This window comes from Pongo pygmaeus, chromosome 22, assembly GCF_028885625.2.
Source record: "Pongo pygmaeus isolate AG05252 chromosome 22, NHGRI_mPonPyg2-v2.0_pri, whole genome shotgun sequence".
NCBI lineage: Eukaryota > Metazoa > Chordata > Mammalia > Primates > Hominidae > Pongo > Pongo pygmaeus.
This window is the reverse complement of record NC_072395.2, coordinates 1,607,952-1,620,769: the sequence shown is the minus strand read 5'-3', so window position 1 is coordinate 1,620,769 and position 12,818 is coordinate 1,607,952. Positions and strand designations below refer to the sequence as shown.

Below are 12,818 nucleotides of genomic sequence, written 5' to 3'. Positions count from 1 at the left end.
CCAAATTTCCGTTGTGTGTTTCATACTAACTCTCCCTGAATTTGCATGTGACCTGTGAGGAAGCAAGAAGAGATGACTGTGTATGTCTCATGACTTTCCAAATTCCTGCTTTCCTTCCAGCAATCCCCTACAGAACCCGCTTCTTAGGCCTTTTCTAATCACTGCCTTAAAGCCAGTATCACAAAACAAATTTGAGCTGGACTCCTATCTCCTTGTTGGCCAACCTACAAGATGATATTTTCCTCAAACCCGAAGGGCCATACTACTGGCGTCAGGCAGTAGGCCATTTTATTCGATAAAAAACTGAGTCACTAACCATCTAGTACTGGGAGACTTTGTGAAGACTTCCCCTGTCATTGGCGTGATAAGGCACATAGATATGATTCTAAATATAAAGAGAAAGCACTGTAAAGTTGAATTCCTGTATTAGTCCATTCTCATACTGCAATGATGAAGTACCTGAGACTGGGTAACATAAAAAAGAATTTAATTGACTCACTGTTCCACACAATTGGGGGGGGCACCTCAGAAACCTTCCAATTACAGTGGCTGACAAGTGAAGTGAGTGAGAGCAGGGGATATACCAGATGCTTATGAAACTATCAGATCTCGTGGGAACTCACTATCACAAGAACAGCACGAGGAAAACCCGTCCCCATAATCCAATCAACTCCCCTCAGGTTTTTCCCTTAACACCTGGGGGTTATAATACACAATGAGGTTTGGGTGGGGACAAGCAGCTAAACCATATGAATACCAGAGGACAATATCTACATTTAATTTCAACTTCATACTGGAGCAGAATGAAAGTGAGGCCCAGTGGAGGAGTGACATTCCCAGGATCACCCTGCCAGACCCCAAGCCTGTTTGAGTTGTGGCCCATGTTACCTCCCACCTATTCTCCTAATGCTTCCATCTCTACGTGGGTGCATCATCTACAGGTGACATCACCTCATTATTTTTATGTCTTATCTTATATACACCTAATACATTGCATACGAAGTAGATGTTAGCATCATCCCCACTGTGCATGCTAGGAGGCTGGGGAAGCCTCGAATACACAGTGACTTTTATTGGGTCCCAGAGATGGTAAGGTAAACAAGGTTATTTTCCCGCTATGTCTTCTATCCTTGAACCCAGGCTGCATTTAGTTCTTTCCAGGGAATTAAGGGGAAGTTGTGTTTGCCTAATTGTGGACAAATAAAGAGTTGACATGGAAGAGGAGACTGAGCCATCAGTAGCACAGTGGGGCCTTTGGGTAGGTCTTACAGAAACAAGGGGCCCAGTAGATGGAATCTTGAAGAGTTTAACACACTTTCTTGGTGACAGAACCCAACAGCAGTTAAGAAACCAGGAATCCCCATTCTTGAGACAGCTCTGTATCCACCTCTGGTGGTGAGAGATGCTCAAGAGTGTGAGATGTTCTTTCACTGTGCCCTGAAATTTCTGAGTTTTGGCCTTACAAAGGCTCAAGGTAAAAGTCTTATCTGATAGCACGGATGTCAAGTCAGCCTTCATCCCTCATGCCCCTGGCTATTGGCCGGGTGCACCTACAAATAAGACAGGGCAGCCCAAGACAGGCCCCTCCACACCAGGCCTCTCTTGTCAACTCATCTGGGCAGTCCCACACCACTTCTTGGTACCATGAGCTGTAGGGGGAACAAGAGGGCGCGCACTCTTCTTGGACTGAAGCAGATTGTCAGGTGTTGGAACCCTTGTGTATCTGTCGTGTTCATACCCAGGCCATAGCTGGCAGAATAAATAGAAGAGCGTTGGAGAACGAGTCTGTGTACTCAGATGTGAATTCCAAGACTTTAACTTGTCCTCTGGTTTCCTTCCTTGATGGAGATTTATACAGATTCTCCTTAAGTGCCTAATCTGAAGAGCAGAATTTCTTTTCTTTTCTTTTCTTTTCTTTCCTTTTCTTTTTTCTTTCCTTTTCTTTTCTTTCCTTTTCTTTTCTCCTTTCTTCTCTTCTCTTTTTCTTTCTTTCTTTCTCTTTCTTTCTTTCTTCTTTCTTTCTTTCTCTTTCTTTCTTTCTCTTTCTTTCTTTCCTTCTCTCTCTCACTCTTTCTTTTGATGAATTCTCCTTCTGTCACCCTGGCTGGAGTGTAGAGAAAAGCAGAATTTCTAATGGAGGTGTCACATACGGTGAAAACAAGGCAGACCACTGACTTTTCTTTGCGTTGTTTCTAGGCACTTTTTACAAAGATGCATTCAGATTGATGAGGAGCTGTTTGATGTGACCAACTCCTCCCTTTCTTTGGAAAAAGATCAGGTGCACTAAACCAACAACCACAGCCAGCACCGGGCTGTGCTGAGAGAAGCCACATAGGAGTCTCTACAGACAGAAACCCGAGAAGACCGGGACAGACCCAGGACCCAGACTCAAATATGAAAAATTTCTGGGCTTTGTCCTATGGCCTTCCCATGAGTAACTCATAGTCTTGTTTCAGTGGAATCTGGCCTTCATCAGTCTCAGTGGCAATTGGTTATGTGGAAAGTTTCTGTTCACACACTTGTGTGAATAACAGTAAAGACTTTTGTGTTGTTTTCATTTTACATTAGGCCATGAGTATTTACGCCTGTGGCTGCAGTTTGTGTTAGTTTCCTGCCCCAGGTATCTCCTGCAGAATGCAGCTTCAGTCCTACCAGACTCTCAAAACTCAAAAGCTAACAGTATTACTAGGGAGGATTTCGCAGGAAAATGGAGAAAGTGTTACACACAACAAAGGTTAAACTACTCTATGCATGTTTCTGCAATGTATTATCTCAAGAACTCATGTCTGTAGCCCATCAGGGCAGGAGCTGGGCTCTCACCTTTTGATAATATTCTATAAGGGAGGTTCTTCCCCACAGCGTTTAGTCTTCCGATGCTGGTGCAGCCTGACATGATGACATTCTACTTTCATGTCCGTCATGCTGCAGGGAATAGTCTGTGAGTGTCCTAATAGGCTGGAATCATTTGCTAGGGTGAAGCCCATCTTTGGTGCTCACTTTTCTGTTATCTTATAGTTAGCTTTATTCTAAGCAAATCCATGTCTATTTTATTTATCTGTTTACTTATTTATTTTTATGTATGGAAAAACACATTTTTTAATATACTTATTTATTTAGAGACAAGGTCTCCCTCTGTCGCCCAAGCTGGAGCATAGTGGTAGAGTGGTGTGATCATGGCTCATTGAAGCCTCCAACTCTTAGGCTGTAGTGATTCTCTCACCTGAGCCTCCTGTGCCACCATGGCCTGCTAGTTTATTTTAATTATTTATAAAGGAGGAATCTCATTATGCTGCCCAGGCTGGTCTCAAACTCCTTGGCCCAAGCAATTCCCTCATCTCAGCCTCCCAAAGCACTGAGATTAAAAACATGAGCCACTGTACTGAGCTGTGCCTACTTCAAAAGACAGAAAATAAAAAAATAGATAAATCTTTGCCAAATTAAAAAATAAAACAATAGTTTCCAGGTCTTAGATAAAGACAATTCTGTGTCACGAAGAATGGCAAAAGGCTTATTTAGCTGTTAAAATGATTTGCTTATATTTCAAAAAGCAGAGAAAAAAAGGTACATATAAAAGTTTACCAGGCCAGACAAGGTGGTTCATGCCTGTAATCCCAACATTTGGGGAGGCCAAGGCAGGAGGATCTCTTGAAGCCAAATATTTGAGTCCAGTGCAGGCAATATGGTGAAATTCTGTCACCATAAAAAAATAAAATAAAATAAATATGGCTGGGCATGTTGGCTCACGTTTGTAATCCCAGCACTTTGGGAGTCGGAGGCAGGTGGATAATGAGGTCAGGGGTTAGAGACCAGCCTGGCCAAAATGGTGAAACCTTTTCTCTCCTAAAAATAATAACAATAAAAAGTAAACCAGGCATGGTGGTTTGCACCTGTAATCCCAGCTACTCAAAAGGTTGAGGCAGGAGAATTGCTTGAACCCGGGAGGCGGAAGTTGCATTGAGCTAAGATCATGCCACTACACTCTAGCCTGGCCCACAGAGCAAGACACTGTCTTGGAAAAAAAAACAAAAATAAATAAAGTTAGCCAGGCATGGTGGTGCATGCCTATAGTCCTAGGTAATTAAGAGGTTGACGCAGGAGGACTGCTCAAACCCAAAAGTTTAAGGTTATAGTGAGCTATGATTATGCCATTGCACTTTAGACTAAGTAAAAGAGTAAGATTCTGTCTCAAAAAATTAATAATAAAAGTTTTCTAAATTACATTGTTTAAGAAAAGGGAAAAGGAAAAACTATATTGTTTTTATTTTCAAATGGGAGAATAGAGCCTCTCATTTCTAACTTGTATTTCCTTCTGCAGAAAGTTGGTCTAGGTCCATGGTCTTGAACTATTGGACATCTGAATTTTAGTACGTGCTGGATTCAGGCAACTGAAGGGTGGCCTTGGGCACACTCTGTGCATATAAAAAAAAGGTTTGAGGTGAACTAGAAGGTAAAAGAGGGGAAAGTGCTATTAAGAACCCACAATTGGGAGACAGTACAGGGTTGGTGGAAGGACTGGTTCATGGTACAGATCCTGACCCAGGTGAAACTTTGTTCTGACTTATTTCTATGTTCATGCAGGAAGGTGAGATTGTGATCAGGTGGCACAGAGACCTGGGATGGTGAAAAAACCAGGTTGCCACTGCAGATACGGTGTCTGAGGTAGAGCATATGCCAGGGGTCTTGTAGGCACGTGTGTGGGTTTTTGGTGGGAAAGTCTATGAGGAAAGGTAGCGTGGTAACAATCTTGATGCCGAAGACCTGTCCTGGGAGGGGCTTGACCACATCAACACGTAGTGCGTATGTTCGGTGGGTGAAAAACATGTGGTGGCCTCAGGTTGGCAGGAGGGAAGAGGGCATCTGTTCTCAGAAATTCTTCCCTCAAAGTCCTTGGTCCTTCTCACCCTGGGAGGATGCCTTTAACCACAGGGCAGTGCATGGTGTAGCAGGCTGTGTGCAGAGCAGAGCCTACCTTCCCCGAGACACCTGGAGTCTCTCTCCAGCAGAGGCCCCCACATTGTCTTTCTTCTTACAACACTTTTGATCCTGAAGGTGTAAAGTTCCCTGAAAACCCACTGATTCTCCAACACCCATTTGTTGCCCCAAAATTTAATTCTGACACAACTTAGAGTTCACACAGACCCCACAAATTCAGGGCTCAGTCTCACATCACTGCTCTCACTGCAGAGGACAGTCACATGTCCCGGAAGCCCATCTATATTTCTGAGCTACCTCCTATAAATCTGAGACTCCCATAAACCCCTTTTCAAGATAAATAATTTGACAGAATTACTTAAAAAATCAACAAATAACTATAATTATATTTACCACTTTATTATAAAAATATAACTCAGAAACAGCCAAATGGAAGAGATGTCTAGGGCAAGGAACAGTTGTGTGTGAAGGTAATCCTGGAAATAGCTATATTCAAAGAAATTCCCCCATTCTTTGTCTTCTCAAAGAAGAGCTTTGTGAACAGAAACGTGCTTCCCATTATGACTTTGGGGATGCTCCCCGCTGTTTTTTTTAAACTCTCATGAAGATGGACACAGATTGCAAATTCCTATTTTTAAAAATGAACAATCATTCAGTAATTTAGTCTTCAGTGGTCAAAACAAAGTACTCGTTACAAAAATTTTGCTTGTTTCTCTTCTTCCAACCAGCCCATGAACTTTGACTCACCCACAGCCTCAGCAAACCTACAACCCTTATTTATACATACCCTTCCTAAGAACAGGCTGACTTTAAGGTGAAACATTACCTTATCTGGGATCAGATTTTGCTACCGTCCATCCTGTGCTTCCCTTCCTACCTTCTTTGTAAACTTGTTTTCTCCTCCCTATGAAATAAAGCCCTTTTCCACCTAACCTTTGAGATCCTCAAAGATCTAATCATTTGTAGTTTTTCTTTGTTGCAATGCTTCTTAGGTATCTTCTTAGGCCAAGTCTAGAAACAGTCTTAGGACAATAACAATTCCATTCTAGAAAGAATCTCCCAACATTTCTTCTATCTCAATCTCAACTGCATCTGCCTGTGAACTTCCAGCTTACCAAGGCTCTATATCTTCTGGCAGTGACAAAGGCTCCTTCCATGGTTGGTGTGAGCAGGCTTGGACACCTGCAGGACAGACACCCAGGAATAATCAACTGGGCCTTAAGTGGTCCCCTTTTGCTGGATCAAGGTGGGCCTTAGCTTTTAGTCAATGGTCTAAGACCTCTACTTACCAGTTAGAGTCATTCAGTTAGTTTTCAATTTGAAAAATACTTCATGTTTGAAGAATCCAGCAAAAATTATTCAAATCTAAGGTATAAATGAGAGGAAATTATGGCCGGGCATGGTGACTCATGCCTGTAATCCCTGCATTTTGGGAGGCCGAGGCGGGCCAATGACATGAGGTCAGGAGTTTGAGACCAGCCTGAATAACATGAAGAAACCCCGTCTCTACTAAAAATACAAAATTAGCCGGGTGTGGTGGTGTATGCCTGTAATCCCAGCTACTCGTGAGGCCGAGGCAGGAGAATCGCTTGAACCCGGGAAGTGGAGGTTGCAGTGAGCCGAGGTCGTGCCATTGCACTCCAGCCTGGGCAACAAGAGTGAAACTACATGTAAAAAATAAAATAAAATATAAAAGAACATTATAAGGGGCTTACATCTTATAACTCATCAAGAAAAGCCAAAGTGTCTATCTCTTTCAGAAAATAAACACGTAATTTAATTATGTTCATAACAAATCATTTGGATAAACAATTAATCATATGTGAACACTTCCAGGGGGTGTGAAGTCTCAGCTCCTAAAACTTAGCATCACCCTCAGACACCAAGATGGCAACATATGGAACAGAGATATTCACTTGCACAAGTTCTCTGTTTTGAAAAAAAGAATAACTGATGGGATAAATTTATGTAATTTGACAATTAATCTACCTCACTTGCTTGTGGATATGTATTCATTTCCTACCACTGTAGTGGAAGAGAGACTATCCCTGTCTTTACACCCGGTAGCATTTCCAACAGTAAGCTGTGAGATTCTGCTTGAAATCACCTCTCAAACAAATAAAAAACAGACCTGGGAAATGTGCTACACTCATTCTGCTGAAGAAATCGGTAAGTAATAATTTTTAGCAAATGAAATATATTACTACTTAATTGTATTCAAAATCCACCAACTTAATGTTTTTATAAATATTTTCATACCTTTGAAGCTCCACTGACAAAACATAATTTACAGTTAATGAAAAAGTGAAGTGAAAATAAATACAATAATATTTTCAAAGTGACAAAATTAGAAGGTGACAATGCCAATTGAAACACAGACATATCTGACCCAAGGGTCAAGTCAAGCCATTCTATGACTTGGGATATTTTCCCTGCTCCTATCTTGTTTAGTGAAGTGGGTCATGAGCGTCCCACCAGGAGCCGCTACGCTGTGCTCCACTGTGTCTGTGAGGGGCATTTTACTTTGCGGGTTTTTGCACTGCCTCACTGGGTTGGGTTTCTTTGTCTTTTGAAATATTTTCTCTCCCTTCACCAATCTGAGAATATTTTTTCCTCAGTATCAGGATTCAGTTGCCTGGACTGCAATGTGTCTCTAAGGAATGGAAACTAAGCGTTGGGGTAAGAAAATCTTAATGTCCTAAGGGGTTTGCTTTTAGCACAAGGGTATACCTGGAGATTCCTTCCAGGTACAGTGCATCCAACCACTCCACAGAGAGACTGCATTCCCATACCTTGGGCTGTTCCCTGAGAGGAGATGACACAAGGGATGCTATTTACTAGACACTTTAAGAGTCATGGCCACTGTTGGCATCTTGGGGAGTCCTCAAACAGTTTTGAAACTCAAAACCAAAAAATAACAAGATGGCTGAGGATGTATTGCACTGTGAAGTTTCCGAAATGAAACCTGAACCCAAAGACATTCTGATAGGGTGTCTGTGCCAAGGTAAGATTAAAGAAAGGGGCACAAAGGTTTTCTTTTTTTTCTTTTTCTTTTTTTTTTTTCTTTCACTGTGGAGCGTCAGGGATTATTATCTGCTTCCGTCTCCTGTAAAATGTCTACAATTGAAAAATATTTTTTTAAGTGTCATCGACTGCTTTTTGAAAAAATGGAGAATTAAACTCGTGTGTCTAAAATGTACAATAAAGAACAGTTGATAATGTTGTGAGTTACACAATTTAGTTAATGTTGGTGAGTGTCAGGAAAGAACTGGAAATTTAAAATGTGACTGCAAGCCAGAGATAGGCTGGGGTAACACGGTTGTAGATTTGAGGCCCTGTTTGCCACACATTTGGAAAATGCATGAGAAAACTAATCCTCTTTTGGAGTATTAAAACAACTAAAAAAACAGGCCATTGCATTGAGGTGGCTCTAGTGTCCTGAAGTTCTTACTGGGGAGACAGGGAAAGACCTCCCTAGATCCAAAAAGCTGCCCATTCTTCTCCTGCTGTGCACCTGATTAGATACTTTCCACTCCAGCACCCATGATTGGATAGAGTTCAATTCCCCATCCCGCCCCCTCAGGCCATGAATGACATATGTGATTTGACATTGGCTTTAATAAAGCAAGAATTATAGGTTTTTCCTGGATCCTTTTCTGGCAGGACTTCCTCCATGCACTGGACACTGGCCCTGCCTGTAAAATACTTGCATTTACATTTGTGTGTAAGATTATTTTTATTTATGAATAATATATATGTGTTATTCATACATGGAAACAATATAATGACAATTATTTTAAAATTTCAGATTTTTTACTTTCCTGGCACATCCAGGCTTTAGAGCAGATAGCCTGAGATTTCAAAAATGAGGCAATTCTCTAGGAAATAATATGTGAGGCACTTGTGAATTTTAAGTATTCTAGTAGCTACATTTTAGTAAATACACCAGGCATGCTTCCCTGTGCTTGTAGGTCGAACTGTGAGGGAGTCTGATGTAGGAGGATCACTTGAGGCCAGCAGTTTGAGACCAGCTCAGGCAACATAGAGAAAGCCATCTCTACAAAAAAAAAAAGAAAAAAATGGAAAAATTAGCCAGTTATGGTGGTGCATGCCTTCGGTCCCAGCTACTGAGAAGGCTGGAGCTGGAGGATCGCTTGAGCCTGGGAGGTCAAGGCTGCAATGAGCCGTGATCACCACTGCACTCCAGCCTCACTGACAGAGCAAAACCCTGTCTCAAAAAACTGATCTCTGGAAAGGCATTTTCATTTTCTTCAATGTAGCAAAACAGCTAAGTATGTATTGAAGCCATCCTTTAATTTTTAACAGGGCAAGGATGTTTTCTAAAACCGCGAACTCCTGATTTGCGATGTGGCAAATCCTGAAGTGTACATGGATATCTCTCACAGCTAAAGTATCCCTCACCCCTACCCAGTGCTTCTTACCCCTGGCGCGAGAGAATCACCTGCGGGGAGAAAAACTTTCGAAATCCCTTAAACCCAAGTTGTAACCGATCAATTAAATCAGAATCCTTGCAGTTGGATCTGAAAAAAATACGGTTTAAAGTTGTGCAGGTGATTACAATGTGTAGGAACGCCACAAAACCATGGGTTTAACCAGCAACCTTTGTTAGAAATGATTTCTCAAATGAATGTAAAAACGTTTGCTGCTGAATTGTGACCTTTCAATTTTACTTGCTTTTCCTACAAAGTATATTTTGCAGACCCAGGCAGTGCTGCTTGTTCTGTTCTTGATTCACCGAGTGCCGTGTGTGCTCAGTGCAATCCTGTGCACTGGTCACTGTGCTGTGTGCCCTGGCCTGGGTGAGCATCATTCTTCGGGGAGAACCTTGCTGAAAACAAAGCTGCATTCCAAAAAGTTAAAACCATGCTACTTACTGTGTTGAGGTTAAAATTAAAAGACCTAAGGGACTCATCCAAAAGTTAAAACATAAATAAATAACTTGGAACATTACTATACACCTGATGATATCTTGAGTGAACGTGCCCCACTTTAAAACAAAACAAAACATTACTATTATTCTAAAATATTAATTTAGGATTGTTATGCAAATATGTACAATTTAAATTTTTATTGATGTATAACATGCATACCGCAATATAGGCACAAAACGTTTATGGAATGCTTGATGAGTTATTACAAAATAAATACACTTGTGTATCTAAGAATCAGATTTGTTCATGCCCTTGACACTTTCTCCTTCCAAAAGGTAACCAAGACCTTGAGAGATAAATGCAGATAAACTTTGTCATTTTGTACAAGTGTTTTATTACAGAACATTAAAAACGTATACACGATACAAAAAAAGTATAACAGACCAGTCACCCAGCTTTAAGAGCTACTAGTCATGTGTCATTTTTGTGTCACTTATACTTCCAGCCATTCCCCCACCAATTTCATTTTTTTTAGGCTTTTTGGATAAAATGTATATTCATTGCAAGGTACAATGTGAACTGTAAATAGTAGAGAGATGGGGTTTCAACATGTTGGCCAGGCTGACCTTGAACTCCTCACCTCAGGTGATCCAACCTCCGGTGATCCAACCGCTTCAGCTTCCCAAAGTGCTGGGATTACAGGCATGAGCCAATATACTCTGCCTGAGAATTCATATTTCTAACGAAGTACAAATCCATAGGTCACATGACAACTGCAATATCTATCTACAGTAGATACAGTTTGATGAATAAAATGAAAGGCAATTGACCTAAGGTGAAAAAAAAAAAAACAAAAAGCAATCAAAGCATGGGTATTACGTGCTATCTGTTGGAGCATTTGGTTAAGAATAACAAACATACCAATTTTATCGTTTTAATAACCAAAATTGTCAAAATTTCTAGTTCTTCTTTCATAGAAATGCTCTCTGCAAGAAAAAATTTTCATATAGTGAGGGCAAAAATGAGAACCATTTGCAAGTAAATGTCTTATGAAATTAAGTAGCAGATACCAACCTCATGACCTTCAGATAGTCAACCCAAACTCAATCATTTACATAGCAAGTGCAGATAATTTTCATAGCTTCCTATTAAAATTATATTTGAATGCTCTTACAAATTGTGACTGTTTTCACATAAAGTTCACTAACTAGTATTTTGTATATGACTTATGATAAATTCCACTTCAAGTCACCTTACATTTACTTAATTTTATTAGGCAGTGTCTGTCTACCACCCAGTAATACGTGGGGATTCTCCCTCCATTTGCCCATACATCATAGCTGGGGAAACAGGGATTCACAAGACCCAGGCTGTTCCCTACATATTTTTCCTCCTCAGACATCAGTTCATCAGTCAGTCAAGTCATGTGAGAGTGGAGGCCATGTATTCCATATTCTTGGGCACTCTCTTCCAAGGAGGAAAAGGCCAGGAGGTCCTGTTAGAGGATGCATTCTGAGAGGCCGGGCTCCCTAAGGTGTGAGAGTTCTAACCAGCAGGTGTAGACTTTTCAGGAGTGAGGAATGAGGCAGGTATTCCAAACCTGGAGCTTCATCACCTTTTGTTTCATCTCAAGACAACTCTGAGGGGCTGTTTTGGAACGTGTCTGGAAGGTGAACGTTGAAGAAGAGTGTGGGCTTTGATGTGACTCAGATGAGATCTTTCATGGGGAGGCAGGAATTTAATGCCCAGAATCTGGGCTGGTGTCTTTGAGATCGGTGGGTTGCCTTTTTGTATCCAAGTCCATTGTTACTAGTTTGGAGGCTGGAGATTCTAAATGGCTTCCAGACCGCCTCTCTGATTCTCTTTTGGAGATGGGGTCTGAAAAAGACAATGTCAGTATTTTTGGGAAATTCTGGAAAGTCTGTTTGGAAACCTGCGAAGACCTCTTGCCTAGTGCCTAAATGCTCAATCTGCACCCCTAGCCACGTAGATGTTTGGTAGGTATAGAGCTGGGTTTGCATTTATATCAGCAAAACCTATGGCAGAGTTGAAGAAGTAATCAGGACAAAGTGCCTTGGTCGCATGCGAGAGAACATCTTAAAAGCAAACTTCTAGCCTGCTGACTCTTGGCAATGAGTGTTGGGTCCTGGCCAAAGTGCCTTGAATGCAGCATGAAGTCAATCCATAAATCCAACTTCTAATGGAGAAATGTTAATATTTTTTCAGTTTGAATCAATCAGGGTGAAATTACCATGCTATTGGTTTGTTTACTTTTTATTATTTCATATAAAATCTAAGACAAAATACATTAAACGCTTATTGACATATGTATTTATTCTTCACCTGGCTCATAACATTTGCCTAATTTTAAACTTTCTTCTATTATGTAGGTTTCAACTTATTTTATTGTAAGATATTTTTAAATCTAATACAGGCATTGTCACCTTTACATGTAATTTCATTTTATTTCATATATTTCCTATTCGCTTTCTATATTTAAATTATGGACTGTTTCATCATATAAAAAGCGTCATTTCTGTTTTAAAAATAATTCTTTGGGTTTTTTTGGTCTTGTAATTTCCATATTACATAGTAATGAGATAAATATTAATGTTTCCAGGGTATTTAAATTTTAGATAATTACTCATTTTATCCATGTGAAATTTGTTTTTACTGCATGTGCGGGTTGGAGAACTGTTTTCTCTTCTGATTCGTCTTTACTGTGATCTCCTCAGAACTCATACCTCTCGTAGTTGGGGGATTGCAGTTTAGAATTCCAATAAATGGGGCAAATTCAACAATAACATAATGCAAATGAGTTTGAAAGGAGGACATGTCTTCAAAGCATACACAAATGGGCCTACATATGTACAACAATAATTTATAAGTTACAGTTTGGATGGAAAGTAAAAGTACGGAAAATTTGTTAAAGTAAATTAAAATGGAGATCATGTCTCAATAATCTCTGAGCAGACAAAATTAGTTAGGTCTCAT

The 12,818-nt window shown here is 40.5% G+C and overlaps 1 long non-coding RNA gene across 1 annotated transcript in view; it reads left to right on the top strand.

Moving 5' to 3' along the window:
- LOC129026122 (uncharacterized) overlaps window positions 1–12,166 on the top strand; it is a 34,690-nt gene extending 22,524 nt beyond the window's left edge. Inside the window, exons 2-3 of the long non-coding RNA XR_010125331.1 lie at window positions 6,964–7,101; window positions 7,551–12,166. This is a non-coding gene — a long non-coding RNA (uncharacterized LOC129026122). The remainder of the gene's footprint in view (window positions 1–6,963; window positions 7,102–7,550) is intronic.
- The last annotated feature ends 652 nt before the right edge of the window (window positions 12,167–12,818 follow it).